Here is a 22011-nt window from a genome sequence, read left to right as displayed (position 1 = left end):
GAAAGAAAGAATACAAATTTTTTTTTTTTTCGAGCATTCTGGACAGAATCCGGATTTATGGCCGGATTTGCTGCAGAAAAAGCTGTTTTCTGCAGTTTTTCCTCCAAATTTGCTTGGCCAACCTTCCACATTCAACCTACTTCATGTTCTTTGAATAAAATTCAAATTTAATATGATCATGCATGAATATAACTTAAACATGAAACACTTTAAATGCATGAAATGCAGCAATTGAACATGAAAACTCCCTTTTTGCCTTAATATAAACACCCTTGCAATTGAGATCATTTGCATGAACTCTTGCCATTGCCACCTACAAAACACACAAAAACATTAATCGAAGAACTAAAACTTACTAAAAACAAGCCAACATGAAGAAAAGTAGAGTTGAAAAGTGATCCAAGCCTTCGTTTTTAAAAGGATCCGAGGTCGTTTTTGAAAGGATCCGAGGTCAGATCATTGTGCTCAGAAAACGCGGCTCAAGAAAACGCGCCTCAAGGTGCGTTTTGTGAAGTCGCGTTTCTTCACCAAATTTGCAGCATTGAAAACGCGACTACGTGAAAAAACGCGACTTTAAGTCGCCTATTTGAAGACGCGTTTTTGGTTTCTGAACAGGCTGGAAAACGCGACTTGGTAGAAAACGCGACTTTCTGTCGCGTTTTTAAGGCGCGTTTTCTTAATTATAGGCGCAGATTTGAAAACGCGATTCTATGAAAACGCGATTCAGTGGAGCGTTTCATTAAAAAACGCGTTTTCTGCTGCAAAATTTAGCAGAAATTCAACTTTGGAATAATTACAAATGATACCCCAATTTCCCAAAATGCATCATAGATCATTTCTATGTCAAAATAAACCATTCACGCACATGTAAAATGATCTAAACATGCATTCTAAACCTCTTTAATGCATCAAAAACCACAATTACTGAATTTGAGGTATTGAGATCTTTGATCAAATTTCGCCTTTTTTGCCTCATTTGGTCACTTTTCCAAAACCTTGAAGTTGGAACTTTAATGCGTGCCCTCTTCGCATGGGCACGCCATGATCACCTGTCCTGATCATAGTAGAGAAAAATATCAAATTTAAGCAATACCCAGATGAGAAACGACATATTTAACGAATCGCACAACAAAAACCAACAAAATCAAAAATTGGGTTGCCTCCCAAAAGCGCCTTTCTTTAACGTCTTTGGCTAGACGGAGTCCAGAATTTGCTTAAACTAAGCAAATCGGGTCTTCCAGTTGCATCATCTCCACCCGTTCAATTGGAAATCCTTCATAATACGGCTTGAGACGATGACCATTCACCACAAATTTCTTCTCTGTTTTCAAACTTTGGATCTCTACTGCACCATAATGAAAGACATTAGTCACAACAAAAGGGCCAATCCAACGAGAACGTAATTTACCTGGAAATAGTTTCAATTTGGAGTGGTATAGTAAAACTTTTTGCCCACAGACGAATGTCTTCCTAGAGATCTGTTGGTCATGAAAGATCTGATTCTTCTCCTTATAGATCACTGCATTCTCGTATGCTTCATTTCGAATTTCTTCCAACTCTAGTAATTGTAACTTTCTTTGAATTCCGCCTTCCTCGATATCCATGTTGCATTGTTTGACCGCCCAAAATGCTCTATGCTCAAACTCGACCGGGAGATGACATGGCTTTCCAAATACCAATCGGTAAGGGGACATGCCAATGGGTGTCTTGTATGCTGTCCTATATGCCCATAGTGCATCATCTAGTCTCACACTCCAATCCTTCCTATCGGGTCGGACCATCTTTTCTAGAATTGATTTGATCTCTCGGTTCGATGTTTCCGCCTGACCATTTGTCTGAGGATGGTATGATGTAGAGACTTTGTGCAAGACACCATATCTCCTAAAAATTGCAGCGATCTTTTTGTTGCAGAAATGAGTACCCCGATCACTTACAATTGCTCGCGGCATCCCAAAGCGAACAAAAATATTAGACTTAACGAATTCTGCAACCACTTTGGAATCATTAGTGCGGGTGGCCTTTGCTTCTACCCATTTCGAAACATAATTTACAGCAAGCAATATATACAAAAAACCAAAGGAAGAAGGAAAAGGACCCATAAAATCAATGCCCCAAACGTCAAAAATTTCAACAAAAATCATTGGGGTTTGAGTCATTTGATCCCTACGAGAGATATTACCCACTCTTTGACACTTATCACATGACTTACAAAATGAGTAGGCATCCTTGAATAGAGTTGGCCAATAGAATCCACTCTCTAGCACCTTACGAGCCGTTCTCTTCGGTCCAAAGTGACCTCCACATGCAAAAGAGTGACAATAGGCTAGAATAGATTGAAATTCAACTTCACTTACACATCTACGGATGATTTGATCAGCACCCCGCTTCCAGAGGTAAGGATCATCCCAAATGTAGAACTTTGCATCGCTCCTCAACTTGTCTCTCTTTGCCTTAGGCCATCCTGTAGGAAATTTGTCAGTGACTAGAAAATTAACAATATCTGCATACCAAGGCAAAGATGAGTTAATAGAAAATAAATGCTCCTCGGGGAATGCTTCTCTCAATGGGATGTCATCTTCGACGACTTGTACTCGACTCAAGTGATCTGCTACCAGATTCTCCGCCCCTTTCTTATCTCGGATCTCCAGGTTGAACTCTTGTAACAACAATATCCACCGTATCAATCGCGGTTTTGCCTCTTTCTTGGTCAATAAATACCGTAAAGCTGCATGATCAGAAAAAATAATAACTTTAGCACCAAGTAAATAAGACCGAAATTTTTCTAAGGCAAAAACAACCGCTAAAAGCTCCTTTTCGGTGGTTGAATAGTTCAATTGAGCTCCGTTCAAGGCTCGAGATGCGTAGTAAATAGCATGAGCTGCTTTTCCTACTCTTTGACCCAATACCGCACCAACTGCATAGTCACTGGCGTCGCACATGATCTCGAATGGGAGGTTCCAGTCAGGGGGTTGGATAATAGGTGAGGTGATCAATAACTCCTTTAACTTATTGAATGCCCCCTTACATGCTTCATCAAATTCGAAGGATACATCTTTTTGCAAAAGTTGGAACAAGGGTGCTCCAATTTTCGAGAAATCCTTGATGAACCTTCTATAGAAACCTGCGTGACCCAAGAAAGAACGAACTTCCCGCACACTCGCGGGGTAAGGTAAAGTAGATATAACATCTATTTTTGCCTTATCAACCTCAATACCTGTAGATGATACAACATGACCCAAAACTATCCCGTGTTCAACCATAAAATGACATTTTTCCCAATTAAGCACGAGATTAGTTTCTATACACCTTACTAAGATCAATTTCAGGTTATCTAGACAGTTTTCAAAACTTTCACCATATACACTAAAATCGTCCATGAAAACCTCAATAATCTTCTCAACATATTCTGAAAAGATACTTACCATGCATCTTTGAAAGGTAGCAGGTGCATTACATAATCCAAATGGCATCCTTCGGTATGCAAATGTTCCAAATGGGCAGGTGAAAGTAGTCTTCTCTTGGTCCTCGGGTGCGATGGCAATTTGAAAATAACCTGAAAATCCATCCAAGAAACAATAGTAAGCTCGACATGCTAATCGCTCCACCATCTGGTCAATGAAAGGGAGGGGGAAATGGTCTTTTTTCGTGACGGCATTTAGCTTTCGGTAATCGATACACTGTCGCCATCCGGTGGGCTTTCGAATTGGTACGAGCTCACCCTCTTGGTTTGATTCCACTGTCACCCCTGCCTTCTTCGGGACCACCTGTACTGGACTTACCCACGGGCTATCTGATATTGCAAATATAATTCCAACGTCCAGCAGTTTTAAAATCTCTTTCTTTACGACCTCCATCATGAGAGGATTTAATCTCCGTTGAGCTTGCGTAGACACCAAATTTTTGTCAATTTTTAATATTTTCTCAAGATTTTTCTATTTAATGAATTATTTATTTTCTAGCATTTTAATGTGCATTTTTCTCATTTTTGCAGGTTTGTTAAAAAAAAAAAAAAAAGGAAAACAAACAACAACAAAAATAAAAACTAAAAAATAAATAAAAAAAATAAAAAATAAAAAATGAAGTCAAAATCAAATTATTACTAAACTTACACATTTTCATCATTTTCCCCACAAAATACACTTAACCCATTCCTACACTCAACTTTCTTGTCATTTTTGGGTAAAAAATAATCATTTTGACCAAACACACACAGAAGCTCCTCTTTTTCTCTCCAAATATCGACTCTCTGGCCTCTCTCAGACGGACATAACAAGAAGAAAAAAAAAAAAAAAAAAAAAACTCTTCACTCGGCTCTCCCTTCACAGAAGAGAAGCCACAAAAAAAAAAGAAACACACTCCCTCAATTCAGCTCACTCTCGGCTCTCTCCCTCACAGAGCAACAAAAAAAAAACACACAGAAAAAAAGGGAGGCTCTCGACCCTCTCTCTTGGATGGACCGAAAAGAAGAAGAAAAAAAAAAGGAGAGAAAGACTCCACCATTTTGGCTACAAGTCTCTCTCGGCTCTACCCCAGGGGACTGGACAGACAAGCAAAAACAAGACCAACACTCCAATTTTTCCTCCAGAAAAAAAATCCCTCTCGGCTCACTTGGGCAGAGGAGAGAAACACACAAAAAAAAGAAGCAAGGCATCAGAAAAAATTCAGCCAAGGCAATTCCATTTTCATTGAGGTATTTTTCAGTTTTTTTTTAAGCATATTAGATACATTTTGGTTTTAATTTATCTTGCTTTTGCTGGTTTTTATTGTTGATGTTGTATTGCTGAAATTTGGGAAATAGCATGAACTAGATTGAGGAAAAGGAAATGTTTTTTATGCATGCATGTTAATCGTTTGAAAAAATACCAAAATGAAAAGAAAGAATCTTAGGGGACTGTTTTGATTTATTTTAGTCCTTTTATGTTGTTTTCTTGTCAAAAATAAAATTATATTTGTATTGTAGGAGTTGTAAGGAGGGTTTTGGCATAATTTTTATGATTTTTGGTGAAGATGTGAGGGTTTTAAAAAATAAAAACTGAACTGATTTCTTGGCATTTTGGTCACTTTTGGGTCATTTTCTGTAAAAACTAAGTCCAAAAATGGAACCTACGCGAAAAATGGAGTGGGGAAGTGCATTTTGAGAAATTTTGGCGACTGAATAAGTCGCCGGCGACCGCCGCCAGAGGCGGTGGCGCCACCGGCGGCCGCCAGCTGAAGCTTGCCAGCTGAAGAAGCTTCAGCTGGCCGAAGAAGCAGAGAAAGAAACGGGAGGGGAGAAGGAGAAAGAAAAGAAAGAAAAGAAAAGAAGAAGAAAAGGAAAGTGGGTTGGGCTAAGTTAATTTTTTTTAGTGGGCTTGTTTCTTATTTTTTGGTTGGGCTAGAAGGTCGGAGCCCATGTTTTTTTGGTTGGGTTTGGGGGATAAAAAGACGGGCTGGCCTGCTCATTTCTTTTGGGTTTTCAGTTGGGCTTAGGTAGGTTTGGCCCAAGTAAAATAAAAAGAGTGGCCCGATGCCCTTTATCTTGCCCAGATCTGGTTACGATTTGCACTTTGGCCTCTGATTTTTGAAGTAGTTTCACTACGGCCCAGAAAATTTTAAATTTCTTTCATGTAGGTCCTTATAGTAATTGCACTTTGGTCCCTGAATTTTATCTTTTATTTAATTTTTGACCTCTGAACTTTGGAAAAATATAATTTTTATCCCCAAAAGTTTTACAATCTTTGCAATTCAGTCCCTGATGAATTTTGACTCTTTTTATTGTGATTGTTTCTTTTCTTTAATAGCTAATTATGTCACTTTTGAATATATTTTAACTTGTAATTTTTAGATGTTCTTAAATTTCTTTGCGTTTGACATGTTAATGTGAATTCAGTATTTTAACATTATTATTATTTCAATTAAAGTGGTGCCATGATTCTTTTGTTCATTGTGAGTATAAATAGGACAATTTGACTCCATTTAGTCACCACTTCAAACGGGAGGTACCCCTATTTTTATTATTTCAATGTCAATTACGTGCTCTTATGTGCTCCTATGTGTTCCTATGTGTTTATATATTTTATATGCTTTATTTATTTGATTTAAATATTCATTCAAATTTTCTTACATATGTTTTAGTTAATTTTTATAATGATTCGAGAGGCATTTAAATACCTCAAAATGTAATAGATAGGATAATTAGATTTATTTCATTATATTTTTCCTTTCTAGATTGTAGTTAGGCGCTCCCCGATGTAATAGATAGGTTGCGTGTTTATGTGGCTTATGTGTTATGTGTTTTATCCGCTTTTCTTAGGATTTTGGCATCTAGATATTATGTTTACGTGTTATGTGCTACGTGCTCTTATGTGTTTATTTGTTTTAATTTATGTTTTATTTGTTTCACTATGAATTGTTAATGCATGACGTCACCACACTAGTCCAACGCTAGTTGTGGCTTCTCCCTCCGCTTACTTGCTAGTCCAACGCTAGTAAGGATTTTTAGAAATGGGCTAGTCCAACGCTAGACCCTTTAGGTCGTCTTGCGCTAGATTCATCTTTGTGTGATATTCACTACATTTTTATGCATATTTTCATTCTTAGGATCTTTTCTTATTTGCATGATATTCCTTATTATATTACCCCCTACCCTCTATAGGTGCTAATCATGTCATTTAGAATTGCATCTCATTTAGACTAGTTCATTTGCTTGTTCATGTTAGGATAATTATTTTTCAAACATGGAAAATGGGTGATTATAACTCTATAGTTTAAATACCCCATTAATCCTTGTATATAAAAATTATGTCACGAGTCTTTGTCTCCCGCACCCTTTATGTTGCATTCCCTTTTCTTTAATCACTTATATATATGTATATAACTTAATTTCTTTTCTTTTATTTTAATTTCATCATTTGCATACTCGTGACACTTTCAAGGAATCATTTTGGCCTTCGCAATTAATGCGATTGGTTCAATTAAACCCTTGAATGAACATTTTGTCCCTTTCGATATTTTTTTTAATTTAGATTTGCATACATATAGGAAACATCCAAATATGATAAAATTAAGGGTTAGATTAGGAAAATTTTGACTAAATCTCGCAACTAGCTTAGACTAGGCTGAAAGGGTGCCTTAGGTTTGAGTCAATTGAACCTTTGCCTTCCCTTTCTTCAACCGTGACTCCCGAACCCATTTTCTCTTGTTTTCAAAGACCTGGAGTTGTCAAAAAGGGTTTTGATTTATTTTATTTTTGTCAAAAAATATTTTTTTGGGTGACTTGGTACACCAAAACTCCATACCAAGTGGCGACTCCTATTTTTTCTTAAAAACCCTTTTAGACTAAATTTTGGACCCAAATTGTCGCATTTTTTTAAGTCCCATTTTAGGTCCTTTTTACTTATTTTTAAATGGAAATCATATCTTTTATAAACACCTATTTTTATACTTATATTTTTCCATCGCGAAAAATGGGGCGCGACACTTGCCGTACGGGTTTAGCATTCTCCTCGAGTCGAATTCGGTGCATACACACCGCAGGGCTAATTCCCTTGATGTCGGCGATGGTCCATCCTATCGCCTGCTTGTGTTCCCTAAGAACTCGAAGTAGTTTCTCTTCTTGAACCTTTGATAAACCCGCGGAGATGATCACTGGAAGTGTCTCCCCTTCACCTAAGTATACATACTTTAGGTGTTTCGGCAGTGGTTTTAGTTCCAAGACAGGTGCCTGCACCACAGATGGAAGTAACCTTTGATGAGATTCGGGTATGAAAATCGGTGCAAGATCATACCTTGTCTTCGTGGTTGGTAACGTTTGCAACGATCCAATCACGCATTTAAGCTCTTCACTCAACTCTACCCTAGAGGTTGTTTCGGACTCAAAGTGCCTGGTCAGGACGACCTCTAGTTCATCCCTGCCTTCAATTTCAAAAACCTCCTGTATAGCAGGGTCAATAACATTTATCGAGAAAACAGAGCCAATATTTGAATCGGATGGATATTTCATGGTTTCAAAGATGTTAAAGTGAACAATCTCACCATCAAATTCCATAGACAAAGTACCCTTATTAACATCAATTTTGGTTCGGGCTGTGCTCAAAAAGGGTCTACCTAACAACAAAGGTGACGGATCACGGGAGTGTTCATCCTCCATGTCGAGCACATAAAAATCAGCTGGAAAAACCAATTCATTAATTTTTACCAAAACATCTTCAATCAACCCGTCAGGGTATGCATTGGTCCTGTCAGCTAATTGAATTATTATCCCAGTCTCTTTCAAAGGGCCTAAGTTTAAGGAAGCATAAATGGACTTTGGCATGACATTAATTGAGGCTCTCAGGTCTAACATGGCCTTTCCAATCAAAGTATTACCTATCCTACAAGGAATAGTAAACATACCTGGATCTCCGCATTTCGGTGGAAGCTTTCTTTGTAGAATTGCTGAAACATTCTCCCCAACTATAACTCGTTCATTCCCCTTCAACCGCTTGCGGTTGGCACACAGGTCCCTCAAAAATTTTGCGTACCTGGGTACTTGTTTAATCGCATCCAGTAGGGGTATGTTGATCTCCACCTTGCGAAAGATCTCCAGGACCTCTTTTTCCTTGTCTTGCTTCTTTGGTTTCTCTAACCTGCTAGGAAAGGGAGGTTGATTAGTTTTAGCTGTAGGAATTGGGTTCAAGGGTACCTTTGCATTTTTGTTGTCTCTGCCCTCCTCTTCCAATTCTTTCTCAATCCGTTCCTCGTCCTTGTTTTTAGGAATCACCGATTCGGGTCCTTGAACTTCCTTGCCACTCCTTAAGGTCATTGCGCTTACATTCTTTGGATTCGCCTCAGGTTGAGATGGCAACTTTCCTTGAACTTGGGACTCCAAACGGTTGATTGTTATAGCCATTTGATTCATTTGATTTTGCAATGATTGCACCTGTCCCAGTTGATTTCTCATGCTTTGCAGGTCTGAATCCGTCTTTTGTTGATTAGCAAGTAATTGCTTCATCATCTCTTCCATGGACGGACTTGAGTTTGAAGGGAGTGGTGGTGGTGGTAGGCGAGGATGATACTGCTGTTGGTGCCCTTGCTGTCTATTTGGCACAAAGTTAGACTGCCTATTTCCTCCATAGCTAAGGTTGGGGTGATCCCTCCAACCAGGATTGTAGGTGTTTGAATACGGGTCGTACTGCTTTCTTGGCGCGGGCGCGTGGCCAGCCATGTTCACCTGTTCTGCAGTTTCTTCTTGAACCAGTGGACACATTTCCGTAGGATGACCTACGGCAGTGCACACCCCACACACTTTGACTTGTGAAGCACTCCCCACAGCTAATTGTCTTACGAAAGATGTTAATTCGGAGATCTGCTGTTGGATAGAGGACGTTTCCACCTCATTCACCCTACGCGTCGGGATGTCCTCTCTTGAACCAAACTGCTGTGAGTTCTCAGCCATCCCTTCAATCAACTCCCATGCTCCTCGAGGAGTCTTGTTCACCAACGCCCCTCCACTTGCAGCATCGATTATGCTTCTGTCCCTGAAAAGCAACCCCTCATAGAAATATTGAATGAGCAGTTGCTCACTTATCTGATGCTGAGGGCATTTGGTGCACAGTTTCTTAAATCTCTCCCAGTACTCATAGAGAGATTCGCTTGGGTGTTGTTTGATACCACATATCTCCTTCCTTAGGCTTGCAGCTCGAGATGCCGGAAAGTACTTGTCCAAGAATTTTTTCTTCAGTTGGTCCCACGTGGTGATACTACCAGGCGGTAGGTAGTAGAGCCAGTCTTTTGCGGAATCCTTCAAAGAGAAGGGGAAAGCCCTCATCTTTATTTGCTCTTCTGTAATTCCCGGAGGCTTCATACTGTTGCAAACGACGTCAAACTCTTGCAAGTGCTTGTAGGGCTCCTCACCTGGTAGACCATGAAAAGATGGCAAGAGATGAATTAGACCAGATTTTAGTTCAAAGGGAGTGTCATCATTTAAATGTGGAAAAGTAATGCACAAGGGCTGCTGATTTAAATCAGGAGCAGCCAACTCCCTTAGTGTTCGTGCATTTGCCATAGTGACTTCCTCTTGGTCTGAATCACTTGAATTGTCACCAGACAAATTTGTCGGCTCAACCTCTGGATCAAGTTCCTGAGGTGCAATATCGTATTGCTCCTCCCTGAGCCGCCTGGTTTCTTTTCTCGTTCTACGCGCGGTCTTCTCTACTTCAGGGTCGAAAATTAATTCGCCTGTACGAGAAGAGCGAGGCATAAACTAGAAAAATACCAGAAAAAAATGAACTTAAAAAGAAACAAATGATTAACGCCAGTCCCCGGCAACGGCGCCAAAAATTGACAGGTGTCGAGCCTGTGCAATAATAAATACCTACTCGAGAAAAATAAATTTTCTGTGTATAGTAGTGAGTAGGGTCGAATCCACAGGGACTGGGAAAAATTTGATTCCTTTCAAGTTCGGGACACGGGGGATTTTTATCAGAAATAAACTAAAAATAATTAAACAATTTAACTAAAAATAATTAAATAATTTAACCAAAAATAAATAATTAATTAATACAATTGTAAATAGCAATTAAATAAATGATAAATAAATTCTAGCCAAGGATACAACTACGCAGACACAGTCCATTCATCCGATCATTGATGCAAAGAAGGTTCACTTAATTTTATTAACAGGTTAGTTATAGTCGCCGATAAACTCTAACGACCAGTTTTTCCTTAATTTATTGATAACCAAGGTACGACCGTTGATTACCCCTAACCAGGAAATACTCCTAGGTACGACCGTAGGAATTAATTTCCTAATTGCATTAAAAACTAGAAAAGCCTAACCCAAATTAATAACACGCTACGAGGGTTATTTAAATCAGATTGCATGTCCTCCTAGTATGTGAAAATACTAGTTGTCACTAATATTAACCAACTAAACAATTACGGATTTAATTGATTAATTTGACAAGAGATTAATAAGTCAAATTGCACATCGGGCCCTTGATATCCAATTAACAAAATAATCCCATGGAAATTAAAATAGAAAACATGCAAATATTAACAAATTAAGGAACACGTAAAATTAATTAGATCTCACAGATATTTGGGACTGCGTCTTCGCGTTGATCCTTGACTAGAGGAGAAAATTAGCTACGCCTCATAAGAAAATTCCCACGCAATTTAATTGAATTCGAAGACATAAATAACTCTTGCTAGTAACTGAAAATGAAAATTTGATTCTCCGTAGTCTAATGAAATAGAACTAGTTTCATGAAAGAAACTAGTCTAAAGGAAGAGACGGAAGAAAAATACAAAACAAACCAACTGAAGAGATCTTCACACCACACAAAACATGAAAGAACAAAATCCTATTTTATGACTAAAACTACCTATCTTCCTCTCCGTAGAGAGAAACTAATCTAATGTCTTATATAGCACTCGTCTAGTGCCTTTTCCTTATTTTATTTTAGCACTAGTTTCCTAAGAGAACTAGTGACGTAGGAAGCTAAGTGGAAAAGCTCAATCATCAAAGCCAACACCTTGACTAATGAGTATATCTCCCACAATAAGAACAAACTTTCTACGTGGTCCCCGCTTTGATTTCTTATTGCTAGTGGATTTCATCATATCAATTCAATTCTTCATCAGCAATTCCGTAGGAAGCTAAGTGGAAAAGCTCAATCATCAAAGCCAACACCTTGACTAATGAGTATATCTCCCACAATAAGAACAAACTTTCTACGTGGTCCCCGCTTTGATTTCTTATTGCTAGTGGATTTCATCATATCAATTCAATTCTTCATCAGCAATTCCGTTGGTTTGCACAATTTGGGCTGATGGTGGAAAGCTTTTAGAAGCTTTCACGTGTGGAGAAATCTTTAATTTTTCCCTGTTTCCATGCCAAATATTATTTTAATTGTCAACATATACTTATATTTGGCATCTGGACTCAATTTCAGAAAGTGGAGCAGAAAAGTGCTAAAAGGGGACCTTCTTGAGAAGATTTCTCCACACGTGAAAGCTTCTAAAAGCTTTCCACAATCAGCCCAAATTGTGCAAACCAACGGAATTGCTGATGAAGAATTGAATTGATATGATGAAATTCACTAGCAATAAGAAATCAAAGCGGGGACCACGTAGAAAGTTTGTTCTTATTGTGGGAGATATACTCATTAGTCAAGGTGTTGGCTTTGATGATTGAGCTTTTCCAATTTGCTTTCTACGTCACTAGTTCTCTTAGGAAACTAGTGCTAAAATAAAATAAGGGAAAGGCACTAGACGAGAGTTTTCATAAGACATTAGACTAGTTTTGGAGTTTTCTCTCCAGAGAAGCTCCGTAGGAGGATAGAGGTAGTTTTTGGTTTTCAGAGAAGGAGTTCTTCCTTCTCTTGTTGTGTGGTGTGCAACTTTTCTTAAAAGAGTTTAGCGAGACTCAAGTTTCTTCCTAAATTCTTAGTTAGTTATTTATGTATTTGATTCCATTTAAATTGCGTGGGAATTTTCTTATGAGGCGTGGCTAATTTTCTCCTCTAGTCAAGGATCAACGCGAAGACGCAGTCCCAAATATCTGTGAGATCTAATTAATTTTACGTGTTCCTTAATTTATTAATATTTGCATGTTTTCTATTTTAATTTCCATGGGATTATTTTGTTAATTGGATATCAAGGGCCCGATGTGCAATTTGACTTATTAATCTCTTGTCAAATTAATCAATTAAATCCGTAATTGTTTAGTTGATTAATATTAGTGACAACTAGTATTTCACATACTAGGGGGACATGCAATCTGATTTAAATAACCCTCGTAGCGTGTTATTAATTTGGGTTAGGCTTTTCTAGTTTTTAATGCAATTAGGAAATTAATTCCTACGGTCGTACCTAGGAGTATTTCCTGGTTAGGGGTAATCAACGGTCGTACCTTGGTTATCAATAAATTAAGGAAAAACTGGTCGTTAGAGTTTATCGGCGACTATAACTAACCTGTTAATAAAATTAAGTGAACCTTCTTTGCATCAATGATCGGATGAATGGACTGTGTCTGCGTAGTTGTATCCTTGGCTAGAATTTATTTATCATTTATTTAATTGCTATTTACAATTGTATTAATTAATTATTTATTTTTGGTTAAATTATTTAATTATTTTTAGTTAAATTGTTTAATTATTTTTAGTTTATTTTTGATAAAAATCCCCCGTGTCCCGAACTTGAAAGGAATCAAATTTTTCCCAGTCCCTGTGGATTCGACCCTACTCACTACTATACACAGAAAATTTATTTTTCTCGAGTAGGTATTTATTATTGCACAGGCTCGACACTTGTCAATTTTTGGCGCCGTTGCCGGGGACTGGCGTTAATTATTTGTTTCTTTTTTAGTTCATTTTTGTTCTAATTTTCTGGTATTTTTCTAGTTTATGCCTCGTTCTTCTCGTACAGGCGAATTAATTTTCGACCCTGAAGTAGAGAAGACCGCGCGTAGAACGAGGAAAGAAACCAGGCGGCTCAGAGAAGAGCAATAAGGTATTGCACCTCAGGGACTTGATCCAGAGGTTGAGCCGACAAATTTGTCTGGTGACAATTCGAGTGATTCAGACCAAGAGGATGTCACTATGGCAAATGCACGAACATTAAGGGAGTTGGCTGCTCCTGATTTAAATCAGCAGCCCTTGTGCATTACTTTTCCACATTTAAATGATGACACTCCCTTTGAACTGAAATCTGGTCTAATTCATCTCTTGCCATCTTTTCATGGTCTACCAGGTGAGGAGCCCTACAAGCACTTGCAAGAGTTCGACGTCGTTTGCAACAGCATGAATCCCCCGGGAATTACAGAAGAGCAAATAAAGATGAGGGCCTTCCCCTTCTCTTTGAAGGACTCCGCAAAAGACTGGCTCTACTACCTACCGCCTGGTAGTATCACCACGTGGGACCAACTGAAGAAAAAATTCTTGGACAAGTACTTTCCTGCGTCTCGAGCTGCGAGCCTAAGGAAGGAGATATGTGGTATCAAACAACACCCAAGCGAATCTCTCTATGAGTACTGGGAGAGATTTAAGAAACTGTGCACCAAATGCCCTCAGCATCAGATAAGTGAGCAACTGCTCATTCAATATTTCTATGAGGGGTTGTTTTTCAGGGACAGAAACATAATCGATGCTGCAAGTGGAGGGCCGTTGGTGAACAAAACTCCTCGAGGAGCCTGGGAGTTGATTGAAGGGATGGCTGAGAACTCACAGCAGTTTGGTTCAAGAGAGGATATCCCGACGCGTAGGGTGAATGAGGTGGAAACATCCTCTATTCAACAGCAACTCTCCGAATTGACATCTTTTGTGCGACAACTAGCTGTGGGGAATACATCGCAAGCCAAAGTGTACGGGGTATGCACTGCCGTGGGTCATCCTACGGAAATGTGTCCATTGGTTCAAGAAGAAACTGCAGAACAGGTGAACATGGCTTGCCACGCGCCCGCGCCAAGAAAGCAGTACGACCCGTACTCAAACACCTACAATCCTGGTTGGAGGGATCACCCCAACCTTAGCTATGGAGGAAATAGGCAGTCTAATTTTGTGCCAAATAGACAGCAAGGACACCAACAGCAGTACCATCCTCGCCCACCACCACCACCACCCCCTTCAAACTCAAGTCTGTCCATGGAAGAAATGATGAAGCAATTGCTTGCTAACCAACAAAAGACGGATTCAGACTTACAAAGCATGAGGAATCAACTGGGACAGGTGCAATCATTGCAAAATCAAATGAATCAAATGGCCATAACAATCAACCGTTTGGAGTCCCAAGTTCAAGGAAAGTTGCCATCTCAACCTGAGGTGAATCCAAAGAATGTAAGTGCAATGACCTTGAGGAGTGGCAAGGAAATCCAAGGATCCAAACCTGTGATCCCTAAAGATAAGGACGAGGAATGGATTGAGAACGAGTTGGAAGAGGAGGGCAGAAATAACAAAAATGCAAAGGTGCTCCCGAAACCAATTCCTACAGCTAAAACTAATCCACCTCCCTTTCCTAGCAGGTTGGAGAAACCAAAGAAGCAAGACAAGGAGAAAGAAGTCCTGGAGATTTTCCGCAAGGTACAAATCAATATTCCCCTATTAGATGCCATCAAACAAGTGCCGAAGTATGCAAAATTTTTGAGGGACCTATGTGTCAATCGAAGGCGGTTGAGGGGAGATGAAAGGGTCATTGTGGGAGAGAACGTGTCAGCAGTTCTCCAAAGAAAGCTTCCACCGAAGTGCGGGGATCCAGGTAGGTTTACTGTCCCATGTATAATAGGTAATACTTTGATTAGAAATACCATGCTGGACTTAGGAGCATCGATCAACGTAATGCCTAAATCTATGTATGCTTCTCTGAACTTAGGTCCATTAAAAGAAACTGAGATAGTAATCCAATTAGCTGACCGAACAAATGCATACCCTGATGGGTTGGTCGAGAATGTGTTGGTCAAGATTAACGATTTGGTATTCCCAGCTGACTTTTATGTACTTGACATGGATGATGATCACTCTTCCGATCCCTTGCCTTTGTTATTAGGTAGACCGTTTTTTAGCACAACCCAGACAAAAATTGATGTTCATAAGGGTACTTTGTCCATGGAATTTGATGGAGAAATGGTCCACTTTAATATTTTTGATACAATGAAACATCCTGTTAACTCTCACTCTGTGTTTGCAATTCATGCTATTGATCCATCTGTGCAAGAATTTTCTGAGTTTGCTTCTAGGGATAAATTCAAAATTGCTGCGAACAAATATCATGGGATGAAAGCAATTCATGAGGTGAAAAAGTGAAGAAAATTAAGGAAAAAGATTGCACTCAATGGCTATTTGGATCCCGGAGGAGGACTACTGATTACAAGGAAAATTGGATTACACCTAAATTGAAGAGTTGTGTTTAACGTCTGGCCAAAGACGTTAAAGAAAGGCGCTTTTGGGAGGCAACCCAATTTTTTATTTTGTTGATTTTTGTTGTGCGATTCGTTAAATATGTCGTTTCTCATCTGGGTATTGCTTAAATTTGATATTTTCTCTACTACGATCAGGACAGGTGATCATGGTGTGCCCGTGCGAAGAGGGCACGCATTAATCTCACAAGTTCCAACTTCAAGGGCAGAGGATGTTTCTAAAACATGGCATGCCCACGCCATGTTGGTAAAATCTCAATATTACGAAGTGAAATCTTGGCGTGCCCGCGCGGAGAGGGCACGCGTTAATGTTCAAAAACTGATTCTCAAGTCAGAGAATGTTTTCTAATCTTGGCGTGCCCACGCCATGTTTGACGAACTAAAAAAAAAAAATTCAAATTTTTGTAATAAAAAAAAATCAAAATACAATTACTTCCTTTCTTAACATTCGGTTAGTTTTTCAGCAATTCAATTTCTGAATTTAAAAAAAAAAATGTAAGACCAAAGATTCCACTTCGTAATATTGAGATTTTACCAACATGGCGTGGGCATGCCATGTTTTAGAAACATCCTCTGCCCTTGAAGTTGGAACTTGTGAGATTAATGCGTGCCCTCTTCGCACGGGCACACCATGATCACCTGTCCTGATCGTAGTAGAGAAAATATCAAATTTAAGCAATACCCAGATGAGAAACGACATATTTAACGAATCGCACAACAAAAATCAACAAAATAAAAAATTGGGTTGCCTCCCAAAAGCGCCTTTCTTTAACGTCTTTGGCCAGACGTTAAACACAACTCTTCAATTTAGGTGTAATCCAATTTTCCTTGTAATCAGTAGTCCTCCTCCGGGATCCAAATAGCCATTGAGTGCAATCTTTTTCCTTAATTTTCTTCACTTTTTCACCTCATGAATTGCTTTCATCCCATGATATTTGTTCGCAGCAATTTTGAATTTATCCCTAGAAGCAAACTCAGAAAATTCTTGCACAGATGGATCAATAGCATGAATTGCAAACACAGAGTGAGAGTTAACAGGATGTTTCATTGTATCAAAAATATTAAAGTGGACCATTTCTCCATCAAATTCCATGGACAAAGTACCCTTATGAACATCAATTTTTGTCTGGGTTGTGCTAAAAAACGGTCTACCTAATAACAAAGGCAAGGGATCGGAAGAGTGATCATCATCCATGTCAAGTACATAAAAGTCAGCTGGGAATACCAAATCGTTAATCTTGACCAACACATTCTCGACCAACCCATCAGGGTATGCATTTGTTCGGTCAGCTAATTGGATTACTATCTCAGTTTCTTTTAATGGACCTAAGTTCAGAGAAGCATACATAGATTTAGGCATTACGTTGATCGATGCTCCTAAGTCCAGCATGGTATTTCTAATCAAAGTATTACCTATTATACATGGGACAGTAAACCTACCTGGATCCCCGCACTTCGGTGGAAGCTTTCTTTGGAGAACTGCTGACACGTTCTCTCCCACAATGACCCTTTCATCTCCCCTCAACCGCCTTCGATTGACACATAGGTCCCTCAAAAATTTTGCATACTTCGGCACTTGTTTGATGGCATCTAATAGGGGAATATTGATTTGTACCTTGCGGAAAATCTCCAGGACTTCTTTCTCCTTGTCTTGCTTCTTTGGTTTCTCCAACCTGCTAGGAAAGGGAGGTGGATTAGTTTTAGCTGTAGGAATTGGTTTCGGGAGCACCTTTGCATTTTTGTTATTTCTGCCCTCCTCTTCCAACTCGTTCTCAATCCATTCCTCGTCCTTATCTTTAGGGATCACAGGTTTGGATCCTTGGATTTCCTTGCCACTCCTCAAGGTCATTGCACTTACATTCTTTGGATTCACCTCAGGTTGAGATGGCAACTTTCCTTGAACTTGGGACTCCAAACGGTTGATTGTTATGGCCATTTGATTCATTTGATTTTGCAATGATTGCACCTGTCCCAGTTGATTCCTCATGCTTTGTAAGTCTGAATCCGTCTTTTGTTGGTTAGCAAGCAATTGCTTCATCATTTCTTCCATGGACAGACTTGAGTTTGAAGGGGGTGGTGGTGGTGGTGGGCGAGGATGGTACTGCTGTTGGTGTCCTTGCTGTCTATTTGGCACAAAATTAGACTGCCTATTTCCTCCATAGCTAAGGTTGGGGTGATCCCTCCAACCAGGATTGTAGGTGTTTGAGTACGGGTCGTACTGCTTTCTTGGCGCGGGCGCGTGGCAAGCCATGTTCACCTGTTCTGCAGTTTCTTCTTGAACCAATGGACACATTTCCGTAGGATGACCCACGGCAGTGCATACCCCGTACACTTTGGCTTGCGATGTATTCCCCACAGCTAGTTGTCGCACAAAAGATGTCAATTCGGAGAGTTGCTGTTGAATAGAGGATGTTTCCACCTCATTCACCCTACGCGTCGGGATATCCTCTCTTGAACCAAACTGCTGTGAGTTCTCAGCCATCCCTTCAATCAACTCCCAGGCTCCTCGAGGAGTTTTGTTCACCAACGGCCCTCCACTTGCAGCATCGATTATGTTTCTGTCCCTGAAAAACAACCCCTCATAGAAATATTGAATGAGCAGTTGCTCACTTATCTGATGCTGAGGGCATTTGGTGCACAGTTTCTTAAATCTCTCCCAGTACTCATAGAGAGATTCGCTTGGGTGTTGTTTGATACCACATATCTCCTTCCTTAGGCTCGCAGCTCGAGACGCAGGAAAGTACTTGTCCAAGAATTTTTTCTTCAGTTGGTCCCACGTGGTGATACTACCAGGCGGTAGGTAGTAGAGCCAGTCTTTTGCGGAGTCCTTCAAAGAGAAGGGGAAGGCCCTCATCTTTATTTGCTCTTCTGTAATTCCCGGGGGATTCATGCTGTTGCAAACGACGTCGAACTCTTGCAAGTGCTTGTAGGGCTCCTCACCTGGTAGACCATGAAAAGATGGCAAGAGATGAATTAGACCAGATTTCAGTTCAAAGGGAGTGTCATCATTTAAATGTGGAAAAGTAATGCACAAGGGCTGCTGATTTAAATCAGGAGCAGCCAACTCCCTTAATGTTCGTGCATTTGCCATAGTGACATCCTCTTGGTCTGAATCACTCGAATTGTCACCAGACAAATTTGTCGGCTCAACCTCTGGATCAAGTCCCTGAGGTGCAATACCTTATTGCTCTTCTCTGAGCCGCCTGGTTTCTTTCCTCGTTCTACGCGCGGTCTTCTCTACTTCAGGGTCGAAAATTAATTCGCCTGTACGAGAAGAACGAGGCATAAACTAGAAAAATACCAGAAAATTAGAACAAAAATGAACTAAAAAAGAAACAAATAATTAACGCCAGTCCCCGGCAACGGCGCCAAAAATTGACAAGTGTCGAGCCTGTGCAATAATAAATACCTACTCGAGAAAAATAAATTTTCTGTGTATAGTAGTGAGTAGGGTCGAATCCACAGGGACTGGGAAAAATTTGATTCCTTTCAAGTTCGGGACACGGGGGATTTTTATCAAAAATAAACTAAAAATAATTAAACAATTTAACTAAAAATAATTAAATAATTTAACCAAAAATAAATAATTAATTAATACAATTGTAAATAGCAATTAAATAAATGATAAATAAATTCTAGCCAAGGATACAATTACGCAGACACAGTCCATTCATCCGATCATTGATGCAAAGAAGGTTCACTTAATTTTATTAACAGGTTAGTTATAGTCGCCGATAAACTCTAACGACCAGTTTTTCCTTAATTTATTGATAACCAAGGTACGACCGTTGATTACCCCTAACCAGGAAATACTCCTAGGTACGACCGTAGGAATTAATTTCCTAATTGCATTAAAAACTAGAAAAGCCTAACCCAAATTAATAACACGCTACGAGGGTTATTTAAATCAGATTGCATGTCCCCCTAGTATGTGAAAATACTAGTTGTCACTAATATTAACCAACTAAACAATTACGGATTTAATTGATTAATTTGACAAGAGATTAATAAGTCAAATTGCACATCGGGCCCTTGATATCCAATTAACAAAATAATCCCATGGAAATTAAAATAGAAAACATGCAAATATTAATAAATTAAGGAACACGTAAAATTAATTAGATCTCACAGATATTTGGGACTGCGTCTTCGCGTTGATCCTTGACTAGAGGAGAAAATTAGCCACGCCTCATAAGAAAATTCCCACGCAATTTAAATGGAATCAAATACATAAATAACTAACTAAGAATTTAGGAAGAAACTTGAGTCTCGCTAAACTCTTTTAAGAAAAGTTGCACACCACACAACAAGAGAAGGAAGAACTCCTTCTCTGAAAACCAAAAACTACCTCTATCCTCCTACGGAGCTTCTCTGGAGAGAAAACTCCAAAACTAGTCTAATGTCTTATGAAAACTCTCGTCTAGTGCCTTTCCCTTATTTTATTTTAGCACTAGTTTCCTAAGAGAACTAGTGACGTAGGAAGCAAATTGGAAAAGCTCAATCATCAAAGCCAACACCTTGACTAATGAGTATATCTCCCACAATAAGAACAAACTTTCTACGTGGTCCCCGCTTTGATTTCTTATTGCTAGTGGATTTCATCATATCAATTCAATTCTTCATCAGCAATTCCGTTGGTTTGCACAATTTGGGCTGATTGTGGAAAGCTTTTAGAAGCTTTCACGTGTGGAGAAATCTTCTCAAGAAGGTCCCCTTTTAGCACTTTTCTGCTCCACTTTCTGAAATTATATCCAAATACCAAATATAAATATATATTGACAATTAAAACAATATTTGGCAAGGATAAAGAGGAAAATTAACGATAAAATTACTAACAATTAATACCCTATCAATTCCCCCCACACTTAAATCATGCTTGTCCTCAAGTATGGGAACACTAAACTCAACAATGGCTAACTCTCATTTCATTTATTGCCAAGCTACGCTTATCCCAAAATCAAGTTTTAGTGGCTAAGTGTCAAGACATATTTCTCCCGGTTAGCTCCTGAAATCATAGACTCGTCCAATTCATAGCTAACTCGTCTAAGAAATCAAAATATTAAACTAGCAAAAGTTAGCAATTGGGTCAACTGAAAATCAAAATCTCAACATTGAAGAACAAGGATCGGCAGGCCAACATGATCATAAGCTTACTTATTATTTTCTTTTTCTTTTTTTTAATAAATGCTCAGTCCCAAGCTATTCAAGTCTTTTGACGTGAACTCTGACATTTTTAGATGAAAGAGCCCAGTTACTCAACTCTTCACAACTTCAGGACTAACTACTCATATATATAGTCACTTTTTGACGCGAAAGTCGACACTTGTGGTGAAGACTCCCGGTTACTGGGTGACGACACTAGCGGAGTAGGGTCATTTATTAATCACAATTAAAGCACCAGAAAACCAGATAATTAAAGATCATGGCCCACGTCATCTCCTAATATGGAGAACTAAGATCAACAATTGCCTAATCCACACAACAATTGCTAGTAAAATATTTATATTGCCTAAACAATTTAACCACAATTTGCACCAAGTCATTAAACTCATGATATTCACCAAGATAACATGCTTTTACTTGCCACTTAAACTAAATTCATAGAATAAATCATAACCAGCAATAGACAAGTGAGATGCCACATTTATTCATCAAGACAACAATAAGAAAAGCAACAATTTAAAGAAACTCCAATCAAATCCAAATCTCCCCCCACACTTAAAGTACACATTGCCCTCAATGTGATAATTAATTAGTAAAAATAAGAAGAAGGGCAACGAAACTCCCCTGAAGTTGAGGTTCAACACCCACATGGTGCATAAATGCTGCCAATTCTCTGGAGTTGGTGCCAGTCATCAGCCCTTGGGGTTGATCTAAGTCTCACCATTTTCTCCAATTGTCGGTCCAATCCACAAGAGACAACAAATGCTAACAAATAATGGAAACAGAAAATTTAAAGCAATAACAAATGAAAACCAACCCAGTGAATAAAATGCACACTTCAATCACCCACAAGTTATAGAAATACTCCAACACTTATAGTAAATGCAATCAATAAGCACTTGTGGTTCCAAACTTAGCCAAATGCAAAAACAATGCACCTCAAAATCACCCCAATCAACGTAATAATTGAAATGAAA

The 22011-nt window shown here is 39.0% G+C and overlaps 1 protein-coding gene and 3 non-coding genes across 6 annotated transcripts in view; 3 read left to right on the top strand and 1 right to left on the bottom strand.

Moving 5' to 3' along the window:
• LOC113764201 (protein DMR6-LIKE OXYGENASE 2-like) overlaps positions 1 to 22011 on the top strand; it is a 44690-nt gene that overhangs the window by 16742 nt on the left and 5937 nt on the right. The gene's annotated exons all lie outside the window — the stretch shown is intronic.
• LOC113764232 lies at positions 9546 to 9652 on the top strand. Its single transcript, XR_003467517.1, has one exon. It is a non-coding gene; the product is annotated as a small nucleolar RNA R71 (small nucleolar RNA).
• On the bottom strand, positions 13935 to 14041 carry LOC113764231. Its single transcript, XR_003467516.1, has one exon. It is a non-coding gene; the product is annotated as a small nucleolar RNA R71 (small nucleolar RNA).
• On the top strand, positions 18484 to 18590 carry LOC113764230. The gene has a single exon (XR_003467515.1). It is a non-coding gene; the product is annotated as a small nucleolar RNA R71 (small nucleolar RNA).

This window comes from Coffea eugenioides, chromosome 2 (assembly GCF_003713205.1).
Source record: "Coffea eugenioides isolate CCC68of chromosome 2, Ceug_1.0, whole genome shotgun sequence".
NCBI classification, from domain to species: domain Eukaryota; kingdom Viridiplantae; phylum Streptophyta; class Magnoliopsida; order Gentianales; family Rubiaceae; genus Coffea; species Coffea eugenioides.
The sequence above is the reverse complement of the archived record's forward strand: the minus strand, read 5'-3'. Positions and strand labels throughout refer to the sequence as shown.